At 39.2% G+C, this 17,121-nt stretch overlaps 1 protein-coding gene across 1 annotated transcript in view; it reads left to right on the top strand.

Moving 5' to 3' along the window:
- The window catches only part of LOC136862800 (uncharacterized), a 339,557-nt gene that overhangs the window by 160,605 nt on the left and 161,831 nt on the right, over positions 1–17,121 (top strand). The gene's annotated exons all lie outside the window — the stretch shown is intronic.

The raw sequence follows: 17,121 nt of genomic DNA, 5'->3' as shown, positions 1-17,121 counted from the left end.
GCTGTACAACGTAAGCGCAAAAGAAAAATGAAACTAACTATTGTAACTGACCAAATTTTCTTACTAAAAACTATTAACTATTCCAAAAACAATCTTAAATAAGGCCTTTATTTTAAAAAAATTAAATTTCAGATAATTTCAAAATTGTTACTAATCTTTATCAACTAAATCTATTTTAATTGTTTTTTCACTAAATATTTCAAGAAGACGATAGCTTAGACAAATATGTTATAACTTGTACATTGCTAGAATATTCATGAGGTATTTATGGCTTCCTAGCTATGATGCGGTAAAGAACGTATGAAAGTGCTGCTCTGGAAAACTGGTGATTTCTTCAGGTAAGACCGATGGCTTGGACGTAATCACTGATGTCAAGGTGCCATGCGGTGATAAATTTTATGTATAATTGACGGTGAGTGGAGAATGAAGTAAATCGTAACTTCTAAACCTATCCACAGTTATGGTAGAAACCCATCAGTGAGGTTAGACAAAGCCTGCAGCTTATCGCACACATCGACAGGGAGCTGTACAACGTAAGCGCAAAAGAAAAATGAAACGGTAGTCCTTATGTTTTTGTGTGTACAGACGTTCAGCTTTATTTGCACGCTATTCAACGTGCAAGAGCAACGGCGCCCAACGCGCCCAAAATCCAACTCCCTTAGAACTGAAACGTATTTAGGTACCGGTAGTGCTAAATGTACAGACACTCCCTGGTATGAGATCAAGATAAACTGATTGCGTTGTCTAAATGCCAACATGCACTACCCAGCCTTCGACTACAGGTAACATTTACACTGGTAATTATTGTTGAATATTCCGTAAGTGATAGATGCATCAGTGGCTATTCTGCGAATGTGGGCTGTTGTTCGTCGCCGGCAGTTACGATGCGGTTAGTACCTACAGGCAAGGTGTCCGAGAAAAACTGTAAAGACGTCAGAATATTCCCAAAAATTAATTAAAAAGGTCTTTAATAAGTCAGAGAAAACACTTTGCTGCGGTAGATGTGAAGTCAAGTCAAAAGTAAGACAACGAAAGGAGACCAGTTGCAGACCACGCACTTAGACCAAAACACCACATCCGTGAAAACTTGTTACTGACAAGAACTAAGGATCTCGCCCACGAGGATAACATGTAACATATACCAAAGCCGCACGAGAAGACACAAGGATAACAAGAATCATCTCACAAAATACCGGTACCCAAGACACGAACAAGACAACATGCCGCCCAAAACACAGCCCACAACTAAAAACAAAAAACACAAAAGGAGTATCAATAAAATACCAATTTCGGAAAGCTCTGGAGAAGAGGATCCCGTAGTCAACATACAAGACCAAGGAAATTAAATTAAAGGTTTGTTTGCTGAAATACTATTAGAATTAAGAAATCTGAGAAAACAAAGTGAAGACTTTCAACAATAAACAAGAGAAGAAATCTTGCGCATAAGAAACGAAGTCGAAAAAGAGATGAATACGGTACTATGAAAAAGCAAAGGATGCCTTAGAACATAAAATCACCAATGCAAACAACAAAACACAAAAAACATATACACACTAACGGAAAGAATAAATATCTTAGAAGATCGAGAAAAACAGAGGGCAAAAAGAGAAAAGAGACACAATATAGTGATCAAAAGCAATGAACTATCTTATGAAGAAGACGAGAAAAAACGAATTGAAGGATAAAATCAATAAAATACTATACAGAGTATAAGCAGGAGTGACAGCAAGTAATACAACCTACGTCGGCAAGGACAAAACAATAGAGGGATAGTGAAAGTCAGTTTTGAATACTTATCTGACAAATTAAAAATTCTTCAGATACAAACTCAGATGACCTCACCAGAAATGAGAGAGCAATCTAAGCATCACTCAGACAGAAAGCTAAGGAAGAAAGGGACAAGGGTAACAATGATATGAGAGTGGATTACCAGAAAATAATGCTGAACGACCAATGGATAGACTGGAATAACATGAATAAAAAAACGGGGAAAAAGAAAATGGCAAACCTCAGAGCACAAACAATTAACACGCAAACAGGACGAATTAATACTAGCTACATTGAACGTTAGAAACCTAAGAACGGAAGACAAGGAACTAGAACTCCAAAATGCACTTGAGAACATAAAATTCGATATACTAGGCCTCAGCGAAGTCAGACAATACGGCTATGATATAACAGAGAAAGAAAATGGCAACATTTTTAGCTACATACGGGAATGAAGAGGGCAAAAAGGCGTAGGTTTCATAATTAAAAGCCATTTAAAACAGAATGTACGAGAAATAAGAGGAATCTCAGAGAGGATCATGGTATTAACCCTAAAAATAACAAACATCATAATCACGATAATCCAGGTATATGCACGCACAGAGGCAAGCACAGAGGCAAGCACAGAAGAAGGGATCGAAGATTTCTACACGCTCCTGGGAGACACATTAACCGACTACAAAGCACACAGAACATTCGTAATTGGTGACTTCAACAGCAAAGTAGGGAAAAAGATATACGAAGGCGAAGAACCTATGGGACTATGTGGATATGGAACAAGAAAAGGAAAGGGGTGACAGACTCATTTAGTTTGCACTAGGACAAAGATTAAAAATTGTAAACACATTCTACAAGAAACACCCGGAAAGTAAATGTACGTGGATCACTCCGAATGGAAACACAAAAAATGAAATAGACTGCATCCTAGCCGATAGTATAGAAGTAGTAAAAAAATATCCAAATAATCAATGGTCTAAAATTTGATACAGACCACAGAATGGTTCGACTGAAAATGAGAATAAAGAGAGAAAAGAGGCACTATTTCAACAAGATGACCCCAAACCCCCAAAGTACAGATCGAACAGAATACACAAAAGCATTACAACACAACCTCCAAGAGCTCAACCAACAAACAGATCTGAAGGCAAAACAATATAATATAGAGCTCGTAAATTGCATATCCCTCTAAGTCAAGCAATCCTCGACACCGGGAAACAGTAGAAGAAATAGAATAATTCTAAAGGATAGTACCAAAAGACTGATCGAAGAAAGAGTACGTTAGCAACCACAAGCCAAAGAAAACGTACGCAGAAAGCTGGAATATACAAAAATCACCACCAACAACAATAAAATACATCTAAAATTTCTTGAAGGCCGACAGAGCTCCCAGTGTTCACTATTCGTTCAAACAAGTGCTTCTAGTGTCAACATCATCTGTTTCAATATCGAAAATTGCACCCGTCAAGATTTAAGAGAGTATTGACGAGAGAGATAATAAAGAGTGGAATCTAAAATACATGGTCAAGAAAGCTGAGAATAACAGCCGAGTGAGTTCATCGTACTAACCAAGCAACACCCCGTACTATACAGGCCTTCGGGCTGGGCAGCAGTCGCTTGGTACGCCAAGGTTCATCAGTGCTGTAGCGTTATGGGGTATTATATTTTATGGTGTCTAAAATTTAATCTGCAAAGAAACAGAGTTATGGAGTAGAAAGTGATTGGCAAACTTTCATACAGTGACTAGTAGGCTACGACGAAACTTAAAGTTAATGGCAAGAATTGAATAACTACGAACGATATTAACTAGTACTATATTTCACCACTTCAAGTATAATTTCGTCTATTCCTGCTACTGTATGGCAATGGAGTTTATTTTCCATTCCTCAAGCGTAATTCCATTAACATCACCATTCTCCTCATCATAAGCTCGGTCGTTCGCTGCATCTACGGAAATATTTCCTTTTACTTTGAGAAGTTTCTCAAAATAACGATTCCACCTGTCCAGTGATTGATTCCCTGGGATCTAGTATGAGTTCACATCATTTACCCAAAACACTATTCACTTCCTTTTTCTCTCCCTTTCTAGGACTATTACTATCCAGAAAGGTTTTCTTGCCGTTTGACGAGTCCTTTTCAGGTTATTAGCTAAATTTTCCCAAGACTTCTTCGATTCAACAATTATTTATTTGGCTCCGATCTATCTACATACAATTCCCTGTCTGCATCATTCCTTGTTTGAGGCCATTTCTGATACGCCTTCGTTTAACGTTTACAAGCTGCCTTCGCCTAATCATTTCAAGGCATTCCCTTGCTGTGTCTACTACAGCTTCCCTGTATATCACTCATTCACTTCTATAATCTGAACCTGCTTACTGTCTATTGTATGGAACTTTGCACTTATCACATCCAAGTACTTCTGTGTAATTTCCTCGTCGTGGAGATTCTCTGTTCTTATTCGTCTGCAAACATATTTCACTTTCTTATCCTAGGCTTAGAAATATGTAGTTTACTACAGAACAGGTAGTGGTGTGTATCGTCGAAAAATCGCCGGAATACCTGCACACATCTAACATATTTCTTTAATTCTAAGTCAATTTTGATATAGTCTATCATGGGTCTAGTTCCTCTACCCTCCCAAGTGCAGCGGTGAATAACCGTGTCCTTAAAGTATGTATTCGTAACTGCTAATCATATACCAGCACAGAAGTCTAGTCCTATTAGCTTCCATACCTTCCCCACATTTATCCATCACCTTCTCATATCCTTCCTTTGTATTTCCAACTCTTGCATTGAAATCGCCCATTAGCACTGTCCTATCCTAGCTGTTCACCCGGACCACGATGTCACTCAGTGAATTCATCCCCACCTGCACCGTCAGGTGGTGAATAGACTGAGACAATTCTCGTCCTAATTCCTTCAACAGCTAAACCTACCCACATCATTCGCTCCTGTACATGCCTAACAGAAAGTATGTTGCATGCAATAAAAATAGCATTCCTGATGAACAGTCCTACTCCACACACTGGCCTTCCCTTTATCACTAACACCTGTTAAGAACACTTTATGATCGCCCATCTCTTGTTCGTCATCTCCCCTTACTCGAATATAATTTACTCCTAATACATCCAGATTGCTGACTCAGCCAGTTCTACTTCCTTCCATAAGCCCCATTAATACTAACAGCTTCCCATCGAATTCCATTTAGTTTGCCAAATTGTTTCCAAGGAGTCATTCGCCTGTCAAACGGAAGGTTTGAGGCTTGCTTAAAATATTCTGGGGTCGATAAATTATGTGAAGTAGGATGCTACCCTACTTAAACAAGCCAGAATCTCTCCTCGAAAGGATTATGGACCACTGGTGGGTTGTATAGATCAGAGGTGTTCAGCTGGGCGTCCGTTGAGGCTAGCCCAGTGTGGCCAGGTGGAGTGACGTAAATGCGGCCAGATTACGTAACAAGCGTACGTCACAGAGAAGCGAGAGAGCGGACACACTTTGCAGGGAAGGGAGAGTGCATTGACGTTCTACTGTGATTACGAAGCTCCACTGCACTACTCAGAGAAATGCTGATTGGGGTGCTATAATCACAAATAAAACTGACCTTTTCAAGATATTCCGGATTGATTTATACTGCGCTCGATAACAACAGACAGTTTTATTTTCTTATATTTATTCATTCAAAGAAAACTGACACGTTATATTTGTTTTACAATCTACAAAGGTACAGAGTTTAAGCATGCAAGCTACGATTTACAATTCCTTGGATGGGCATGACAGTATTTCCATTTTTTAAAAGTAAAATTCCTGTTATTCATTAAGCAAAAGGTAATATTATTACATCATTCAACACGTTTACTGCTTGATTTTGCACAGCGTTGTAGTGTTGTGTGACTTTCTCTATTCACTGAATTTTTGAAAATAGTATTTAAAATCTAGCAGGCGTCCGATGATAATAGCTAGAATTTAAATGACGAGGGGGAGTTTCATTACAGTGAGGGCATACATATTTTCTATTCTAGATTAAAGTACAACAAAAATGTAAATGTATCTACCTAATAGATGTAGGCCTACAGTGAAAATGAAAATCCACAGGCTATTTCCAGTCATTCGACGGGGTCAGGAATGGAATGAATGAAGCTTCCATCTAGCGGCGAGGATAGGAATTCTGCCGGCTGCCGAAGCCTGTCGCACTCCTCTGGGGCATTGATTAATGAATGGCAGATGAAATGAAATGATATTGGAGAGTGTTGCTGGAATGAAAAATGACGGGGAAAACCGGAGTACCCGGAGAAAAACCTGTCCCGCCTCCGCTTGGTCCAGCATAAATCTCACATGGAGTGACCGGGATTTGAACCACGGAACCCAGCGGTGAGAGGCCGGTGCGCTGCCACCTGAGGCACGGAGGCCCTAGATCTACAGTATGCCTTCAAATAAATAACCTAATTGATATTATTCCCGGTAAGCATGATTGGATTGTTGGTGAGTTCATCATATAATTTAAACCCAAACAGCCACAAGCCGCAGCTTATCCACCTTAACCCCGCAATATATTAGAAATATTTCTAAAGCACCTCTAAAAATTTAATAGTTAAAGTTGTAATTCATTATGTAAAATATAAAAATATTTGGGGTTGTAGGCCTAACTCTTTATTGTATCCTGTCAAAATACTTAACCTGCAATCAACGTAAATAACTTATTTGTTACAACGTAAATTGAAAATGGCGTGGATTTCTGTCCTCTTTCTTTCATTATTTTCTGCCTCCATTCCAAACTCGGGTATCGCCGCAGTGATCGAGAGTGACTGGGAAAACTTCGTCCAAACTTCACGGCCTGTGACGTAACCGCAACGTCACTGTGGTTGAATAGCATACGCTCATCGCCTGCCTGCCCGTCCGCTTGCACTGCTGGGCGCCCGCGGGACGAAATGCCCCGCCTGAGCACAAGTAGACCACGAATCAGAATGTGTCGAAATGCCCACTCCTTTTCCATAGGAACTCGTATCCTGACCCTCAGGATCACTTATTAGGCCAAACAAGCTTTTAATGTCCTTTAAGCACCGAGCTCGATAGCTGCAGTCGCTTAAGTGCGGCCAGTATCCAGTATTCGGGAGATAGTAGGTTCGAACCCCACTATCGGCAGCCCTGAAGATGGTTTTCCGTGGTTTCCTATTTTCACACCAGGCTGTACCTAATTAAGGCCACGGCCGCTTCCTTCCCACTCCTAGCCCTTTCCTATCCCATCGTCGCCATAAGACCTATCTGTGCCGGTGCGACGTAAAGCAACTAGCAAAAAAAAGTCCCTTAAGCAGGAAAAGACCGTTCACTAGATGATGTTGAAATGGATAACGAAGCTGCAACCCGTATGCGCAACATGCCAATAGCCTTGGTCAACACTCGTCACCCACGCTCTTTTCTCCACATGTTCCCATTGTTCCCATTCTTGTGAAACCAGCTGTTTTCTCTATCTTTTTTCCTTTTATTAAATAACTAGAAAGATACCCGTGCTTCGCTACCGTATTATACTGAAATTTATAATTAAATGCTTAACGTTTTATATATAATCCGCCGAAATTCGCGATCTGACTCGTTTTCTGAAGGAATCCGCTAAAATTCGCAATCTGACTCGTTTTCTGAGAGATTACGGCAAAGTTCCTCCTATTTTTCAATCATTCTTTCCAGCAATCGATTTCGTACTTCCCGGGCTAGGTCCAGGTATTCCACCCGGTCAGTTGGGTCCCTAAATCTTTGCCATTTTTTCCTATAAGCATTTTTAATATGAATCAAATCCTTGAGGAGATCCGGCGTGGTGTCGTCTTGGGTGCCTTGGCGGTACAGAACCCGCTCCCGGACTGCATTCGTAGTCATTAACCGGCTGGGACGCGTTTCCAGCGCGGTCCGCACATTTTGACGACGGTCCAGAACATTATTATTATTATTATTATTATTATTATTATTATTATTATTATTATTATTATTATTATTATTATTATTATTATTATTATTATTGTTGTTGTTCTGGACCCCACAGCAAGATGCAAGACCGTTACTTGGTGGTAAATTACATCTGCTGCCATTGTCATTGCTGACAATGTGACCAGCACCACTGTCGCGCGTATGCAATTGCGGGGGATTTCTGGCAATACGAATGGCATACTTCCGTGCTTTATTGACCTTATTATAGAGGTGAACAATTGCACGGTCAATCTCATTCCTAACGTTTATTTCAAATGTGTTTACATTTTTATTTATATGCCAAGGGAATCTACTGTAATCTAAGAACGTTTTCCAAAGGGAAAGATGGCTCTTGAAAACGAACCCACGAAAGATTAAAAATGAACGGCTTATGATCAGAACAAGTACACTGAAAATTCATAGCCTGTTTCCAGTCATTCGACAGGGTCAGGAATGGAATGAATAAAGCCAGATTCTCTGTCAACTGAATTTCTGAAAATAGTACTTAAAATTTACGAGGCGTCCGGTGATAATAGCTAGCCTCTAAATGGCGAGAGAGTTTCATTACAGTGAGGACATAGATATATACTCTTCTGGATTAAAATACAACAAAAATGTATCTACCTAACAGAAATAGGCCTACAGTGAAAATGAAAATCCAGTCATTCGACCGGGTCAGAAATGGAATGAACGAAGCTCCCATCTAGCGGCCAGGATAGGAATTGTGCCGGCTGCCGAAGCCTGTCGCACTCCTCTGGGGCAATGATTGATGAATGTCAAATGAAAAGAAATGGTATTGGAGAGTGTTGCTGGAATGAATGATGACATCGAAAACCGGAGTACCCGAGAAAAACCTGTCCCGCCTCCGCTTTGTCCAGTACAAATCTCAAATGGAATGCCCAGGATTTGAACCACGGAACCCAGCGGTGAGAGGCCGGCGCGCTGCCGCCTGAGCCACGGAGGCTCCTTATAAGCACATTATGAACAGTAAAATCAATTGGTCTCAACTCCTTCTTCACCCCACCGCCGTTAAGATGATTTACCTCCCCCCCCCCCCAAAAAAAGGCGTGTTTCTTTGTTTCTAAAGGAGATCAAAGTACCAATTTTCACTTCTGTAACAACTTTAGTTTTTATTAGATGTAAGTATCACCATAAAATAAATTTAATTAATATTTCAATTCTTTCACCTCCCCGTCCCTTCATTGGATTTCCGAGAATGCGTGTTTCTTTACATTAAAGCAGATTCCATATACCAAATTTCACCTCTGTAACATCTTCAGTTTTTGAGATACCAGTATCCGAATTAAAAGAATTCAACCCCATTTTCAGTCACGTTTCACCCCCCACCCAAGTGGCTTTTCCGAAAACTAAAAATACGCGTTCCTTCATTTTTAATAAAGATAAAAATACCATTTTTCACTTCTGTAATATGTTACGTTTTTGTGATAAACTGTAGAAATTCTCATTTTAAAATTTTACCCACTTTTCAGTTCCCTTTAAATGGAGTTTCCAAAAACAAATTACCTGTGTTTCTTTACTTTTACAGGAGATTCCAAATACCAGTTTTTACGACTGTAACATTTTACGTTTCTGAGATATACTGCAGATATATTCTTTCTAAAAGTTCACTCCAATTTGTCACACGTGTTTAACCCCCATTAATTGGATTTTCCAAAAACAAAAAACCCACTTTCTTTATTTTTAAAAGAGATCCCAAATACAAATTTTCAGGTCTGTAACTTCTTCAGTTTCTGAGATATAAGTATCATCATTAAAGGCATTCAACACCTTATTCACACTTTTTCACCCCTACTACTGGGATTTTCAGAAAATAAAAAAATAATAGTTTCTTTATTTTTAAAGGAGATTCTAAATATCAATTCTTTCACCCCACTGCCGTTAAGTTGATTTACGGCCCCCCCCCCCCAAAAAGGCGTGTTTCTTTGTTTTTAAAGGAGCTCAAAGTACGAATATAGTCTTTGTAAAGTTTACATATGTAAACTTTTAAAATTTTGAGTTGTAGATACACTCATTTTAAAAATCCCCCCCCTTTTCACCCCCACTATTTGGATTTTCCAAAAACAAAAATACGTGTTTCTTTATTTTTAAAGGAGATCCCAAATACCAATTTTCAGGTCTGTAATACCTTCAGTTTCAGAGATATAAGTATCCTCATAAAAGGCATCCAACCCCTATTTCACACCTTTTCACCCCTCATATTGGGATTTTCTGAAAACAAAAGAATTACGTGTTTATTTATTTTTAAAGAGATTCTATATAACAATTTTTACATTTGTAAACTTTTAAAGTTTTGAGATGTAGATACACTCATTTTAAAATTTCACCCCCCTCCCCTTTTAACCCCCTTAGCGATGGAATATCCAAAAATCCTCCCTTAGCGAGCACCTACATTTTAATATAAATGTATCCTCAAAATTTAAATCAATCAATCAATCAATCAATCAATCGATCAATCAATCAATCAATCAATCAATACTGACCTGCATTTAGGGCAGTCGCCCAGGTGGCAGATTCCCTATCTGCTGTTTTCCTAGCCTTTTCTTACATGATTTCAATGACATTGGAAATTTATTGAACATCTCCCTTGGTAAGTTATTCCAATACCTAACCCCCCTTCCTATAAATGAATATTTGCCCCAATTTGCCCTCTTGTATTCCAACTTTACCTTCATATTGTGATCTTTCTTACTTTTAAGGACGCCACTCAAACTTATTCGTCTACTAATGTCATTCCACGCCATTTCTCCGCTGACATCTCGGAACATACCACTCAGTCGAGGAGCTCGTCTCCTTTCTCCCAGTTCTTCCCAGCCCAAACTTTGCAACATTTTTGTAACGGTACTCCTTTGTCGGAAATCACCCAAAACAAATCGAGCTGCTTTTCTCTGGATTTTTCCCAGTTCTTGAATCAAGTAATCCTGGTGAGGGTCCCATAAACTGGAACCATACTCTAGTTAGGGTCTTACCAGAGACTTATAAGCCCTCTCCTTTACATCCTTACTACAACCCCTAAACACCCTCATAACCATGTGCAGAGATCTGTACCCTTTATTTACAATCCCATTTATGTGCTTTCCTTATATTAACACCTAGATACTTACAATGATCCCCAACAGGAACTTTCACCCCATCAACGCAGTAATGAAAACTGAGAGGACTTTTCCTATTTGTGAAACTCACGACCTGACTTTTAACCCCGTTTATCATCATACCATTGCCTACTGTCCATCTCATAACATTTCTTCATGGCCAGTAGTTTTGGCTCGGCGATGATGAATCAGTCAGTCAGTCAGTCAGTCAAAAAAGTCACCTTTGTACAGGCCATGAAGGCCCTTGGAGGAGTGGAATGTAAAGGCTTCCACCATTGTTAACCTTGGCACGTGATGGGGTAGAGTGGTTGGCTCTACCCCCGGCCGCCTTTGCCCCCAGGAATTAACCTGGTACTCCTTTATGGTGTTCCTTCGGAAGTGGAAATCTCGTTTCTTAAATTTTACGACCTCCTGAGGGGGATTCGAACCCACGTCCTTCCGGGCGAACCGAGCACGCCTTTACCTCCTCGGCCAGACAGCCCCTAGTTAGTCAGTCAGGACAAGTTATTTTATATATATAATGTTATTGGCTTTACGTCCCACTAACTTCTTTTACGTGCCAGTAAATCTACCGACATGAGGCTGACATATTTGAGCACCTTCAGATATCACCGGACTGAGCCAGGATCGAACCTGCCAAGTTGGGGTCAGAAGGCCAGCGCCTCAACCGTCTTGAGCCACTCAGCCCGGATCTACTTTTCCTAACGCAGGTGGCAAATACCTTTTCATGCTGAAGAAAAATAATTTTGATTGTGAATGGCGGGCTCGATTTTTTGCTCGTTTTTCGCACACCCAAATATTCATAACGCTTTCCTTTGCCAGCTACACCTACGCACCGTATCGATTCTGTATGTGACGTCACCGCTCTGGGTTTTACTCCACCCTCCTTTTGGCGCGCCACGCTTGCTGTTTCCATGAATTTGTTAATCCCCTTCCCACGCTGACTCCGCCAGTGATATCTCACTCTTCATGCGGCGAATAGCCTTGTCTCGGTCCATTCAGCTGCGGGAAGAAATTGAATCAACTCTCGACAAACCACGCGCTTCTCTTAGCGTGTTCACATGCTGTTCTATTTTCTTTTGTCAATGATAAAATGAGGGAACGGGTACTAGCTTATTTTACGTTCGCGTTCACTCATGAATAAAATAGAACCGAGCTGCATAAGATTAGCACTTTCTGGGCTCGCTCGCGGCTCGTGAGATGAGATGGCCTGTAAGATACAAGACACACCTTCGTATACAGAAACGTTCCTTCCCGGCTTCGCACCTGGATTGGAAGGGATACGCTGTGGGCATTCTATCTTACGGGATGCAAAACCGTATGCTCGACCAGTGTTGCCAACTTATATTTTCAAAATCCGCTAAATACTACTAAAAATCCGCTAAAATTCCGCCAAGAAATCCGATCTCAAAAATTAGGCAATAATAATAATAATAATAATAATAATAATAATAATAATAATAATAATAATAATAATAATAATAATAATCTGAGGAAAATTATCGGCCCCCGACAAACAGAAGATGGATATAACTAAGGTCACGCAAAGTGACAGAAGAGCTTTCCAACATTGCAGCAGACATCCGCAAAAGACGTCTGAAATGTTATGAACACGTCCACAGACTGCCGGCAAGTAGACTGACACACAAGGTTCTCACCTACATAGAACGTCTAAAAAAATATTCCATGGGTAGTGGAAGTGAAGAAGGATCTGGAAAAAGCCCAGATGAACTCAAATGACACCGCGGACAGAAACCTCTATAGGAAAAAGTTAATGGATGGAAAGAGCAACCAGAGAACGAAGTGAAAAAGAAGACTGAAGCAAAGTGGACAGAAGAACAAAAAAGGATCCACGGAGAAAGGATGAGAGCTGTTTGGCAACTCAGAAAACAGAATCGTTAGAGCTTTGCGTGATCCTCTATGTCCATACGTATATAATAATAATAATAATAATAATAATAATAATAATAATAATAATAATAATAATAATAATAATAATAATAATAATAAATTCTGTACTCACCTGATCTGTGAGTTCCACTGGGATTAACCCCCTGCCTGCGAGCCGGCGAGTTAAAACTTGTAGGCGTTTTACTGCCGGGTGCAAATTAGGTCAATCCCCTACCTCAAGGGCCATACACAGAACAGGCCAGTTCATTAAACGGTCTTCCTTCATAGCATAAATATAAATTCTACTCTCTCACAGTTTCATTATCTGTCGTCATTCGTCAACTAAGATATAGGTACCCATTCCTCACGCATTACAAATTTATGATAACCCACGATCTCATAACATCAAATCCAAATAACATGTTTTCCTCATGTGACTGCTATAGAGCGTTCCAACCTTAAATTGCAGTACAGCAGTAATGGGATAATTCCGTCTCTTCCCTTCTCCCATGTTTTGCGGGTAGCGCTGTCCTACTCTAATGCAGCGGGTTTGCCAAATATCCGTAAATCAGAATGTTATCGGTTAAAATGGGTGAATATCGTGTTATGTACAGAATTTCAAGGCGCATTTGATGCCGTTAACAAAAAAATGTAAAAAATAATTTAGGGTGAAAATGGTAATATAATGGAAAGTTTCGCCAAATGCAAAATCTTCATTGCATAGAACTTATCATGTCATAACTCTTATTTTATATTCATTATTTTCCTAATTTTTTCACTGCTGGTAAAGAAGCATTTCAGCTCGATGTAGGTAAGTTTATTTTTAAATTTAAATGATAACAAAATGCAGTATATGCGTTTATTTTCAGTCATGTTCAGGGAATTTTATGTGCAGGCACGAAAAAGTCAGTCTCTGGCCAGCGTCTTTCCTATTGAATTTGCATGGGGGGTCAAAGCGAGGCAAATGGTCTTCAGATATGGAAGTTATTTTTAAAATAATCCCGAAGTTATTATCTTGCTTAGTTCTTAATTTGTGACAGGAAGAATATCTCCTTGGATTTTGGTTTCGCGCGTGACTCGGCTGTCTGGCTGGCTGGCTGGCTGGCTGAAGTACCGGTAGTGATCTCCCAAACATGCGCTTTTAACATTTCCAGACAGTCGCATGCAGTGCAGTACCCATTTCGTCAGTAGTATGTATAATAGTGATTAAATACATATCAGTGACATTTGTACAATTCTTGAGGGAAAGTGTATTTCGTTTGTGTGGTTCGTGAGTTCGTGCTCGTGCGTGGGGATCTAATTTCGAAGAAGAAGTGCAGAAGGATCATGGCGTGGTTAAAGCAAAGCAAACGGTCTTCGAATATGGAAGTTATTTTTAAATCATACCTCGAGTCCTTATCTCGTTATCTCTTAATTTATGACAGGGAGAACGTCTCGTTTGTTTACGTTTCACGAGTGACTCGGCTGGCTGATCTTTTAAATATACTGACAGCCGTGTGCAGTGGTGTTCATTTAATCAGTATTAAAAGATTCATTAAATAAAGATCAGTGATATATATTGCACCCGTCATGCCGGGCTCAGCTCGGCCGGTGAGCGAGGATCTCCAGGGGTAGATCGTTCGCTTATCGGCTGTGCGAAATTTTTAAAGTGCAGGGATAGATGATGAACTAGTGGCAAATGAGAGAAAGCTAAATAGGTTTCACACATTTATTACAACTACTGCTCTTCTCAAATTCTACAAATAATTTACAAAATCTAGGGATTTTCATATGACTTGTCTTCTTTTATGTCGTTACCAACATGGACACTCCATCGATAAATGGAACAGCGAATGCCTGAGTCTGTAAATATAATATTTAGATTTTTAGTTGAAAATTAATTAAATGATTAATAATAATTAATTTGAGATTATCTCTTCCATTAATAATTAAATGATTTGAAAATAAAAATTCCTTTCCTCAATGGACTTAACTTAAATCGAGTTTGAAAATGATCATTTTCACTCCTTTCTAAAAATCAAATTAAAAAAATTTTCTCCCACGAAATTATGGTTGAATCGTCTTCCTTGACCTTTAAACTAGTTAATAAATTCTCTTTCATAATTATTCAGTAGTTGATCTTCACACAATAATTTGGAATTTGACATCATGTTAACCTACATTTACCCATTGATTGAAATAATTAGTTATATTACGCTTACAACTTCGATTTTGTGAGTTCAATCCACTGACATGGCCTATACTTATTTATATGTATTCGCTAGTTAAGACCCTATTCTTCCTTAAAAACGAATAAAATTCACTAAAGGTTTATATTCTGTTAAATAGTGAACCACTAAAGTTGGCATAAAATTGGCCAAAAATCCACGAAACAGCGAAGAGCATCATCACAAATATGGACTGTAAAATTACAATGAGCAAAATACAGACAAATCACACACACTACATTCACACAAAGATACACGGAAATATTATATACATATTTACACGAATGCTAGCCCTTGATTATTATTTTCATGTTTAGTCAAAGTCAGGGAAAATATTCTCATGATGACAATATCGTGGGGACTTCCTCTCATCAACTTGAGATGTGATAGAGCAATGATTATCACTTTATTGAAGAACTCAGTCATACGACGATGTTCAGGGAAAATTTACGAGCAAAAATCATCCGAAAACCATCGACAAAATTGCCTAAACGCAGGTCAGAATTAACATTCCGCGCACGCGGTTCATGAGCTGCGATATTTATTTTTACCTTTCCACCATAATTGTGGCTCTCAATTAATCTGCGCTCACAACGAAGAAATTACGTCAGGTGACATATTTTCCTCTTAAATTGACTCAATAATGGATGCACAACTTATCTGCTAAATTCAACAATATCCATCTACCAGTCAAATAATTATAATAGCACAGCAAAAATATATATAAATGTATCGGTCAGATACTGCCATTTCCCAGGCCTAAATTAATATAAATGAGCGCGCATCAACCTTATTCAATAATAATTAATATTATGCTCATGACCTTAGGTGTTCCTTTACGCGATAATTAGGTTAATTTATTTTTATTTTTATTATTATTATTATTATCCCTGGCCGCGCAAGATCATACATGCGGAATCTACTGCACAACAATATCTCAGATGACTCTATCGCACTCGGAATCCAACCATACGTCGTATAATCGAGGAATGAACTCTGATATAATGGAATCCACGAAATTACTGTCCCATCTGATCTCAATTCAAGTATAAAAAATATTCAAATAATCCCAGTTTAACGTTGAGCTCGTATTACTTTTATTTCTCCTGCCACAATGAACTCGGGACAGTTGAAACATTTCTCGATGACATTCACTCAAACAAGCTAATAGGTTCAAAATACACACACTCATTCCCAAACTACCTTCACCAAGAAAGAAGAGGCGGAAAAAATTCTAACTAATAGAAATTCTTCTAAGCAAATAAGTAGAGGCTATATCATTACACTTTACATTTACAAGTAGGAAGAAAGAATAACAATGTTTAAATATTACTTGGTGGTGACTGTCGATCGTAGAACTCGGGCTGATGACCTAGTGCATTACCACGTTACGCACCATCGATCCTGGTCTCGCCCGTCTGAGCTGCTTTACATTCTACTCGTTCATTGAGGACATGCTGGCGCGCTGGAAACCACACCATTCATATCGTAGGGAGACATGCATCCTGACTTGCACTCGAACCAATAATCTCCTCTGTAGAAGTTCTTGCGAAAGCTGAAACTGAAAATTAAGGCTGAGACAAGTCCAAAACACACACCGCTGTTTGACGAGATGGAAAAGCAACTTATCTTTTAATATCTTCAGTTAATTGTAAATAGAATCCGTGAACGTCTGAACTGCTATCTGCAAGATGTTGGAAGCTCTAAATAAGACGAAGTTCCCCAGTGAGCAAAGTGCGTCTTTTCACGTCTGTAGTCGAAGTCAGAATAAAATCTCCACTCGTCGCGTTCAGAGGTAGAAATTTCAGAGTAAAATTTCCTTAGGAAAATCCATAATTCACCGTCTTAAGACAGGGGTGCGTCTTTTCATTATACACTATTGGTCACTTCATTAACTTCACACCAAATTTATCACTTGATTGGCTGCCATAGTCAGACGTCATATAACTTTTTTAGTATCGATCGAGCATTTGACACACATTTCGCCTGATCACGTGGTATTCACAGCTGATTTGAAGGTTACTTGGCTAGCGGTATCTGCTCGCTCCCTCTTGCTCGCCCTTGGCTGGGATTTCCGTACACCTGGTGACTGGTTCTAGTCGACTCGACGTGCTAAAACTCCCTTCCTGGTTCACGAAATAATGTTCCAATTCACAGTAGAAATAAAATATTCTCCAGTAAATGATTTTACCACTTTT

The sequence above is a fragment of the Anabrus simplex genome, chromosome 2, assembly GCF_040414725.1.
Source record: "Anabrus simplex isolate iqAnaSimp1 chromosome 2, ASM4041472v1, whole genome shotgun sequence".
Lineage (NCBI taxonomy): Eukaryota > Metazoa > Arthropoda > Insecta > Orthoptera > Tettigoniidae > Anabrus > Anabrus simplex.
The sequence above is the reverse complement of the archived record's forward strand: the minus strand, read 5'-3'. Positions and strand labels throughout refer to the sequence as shown.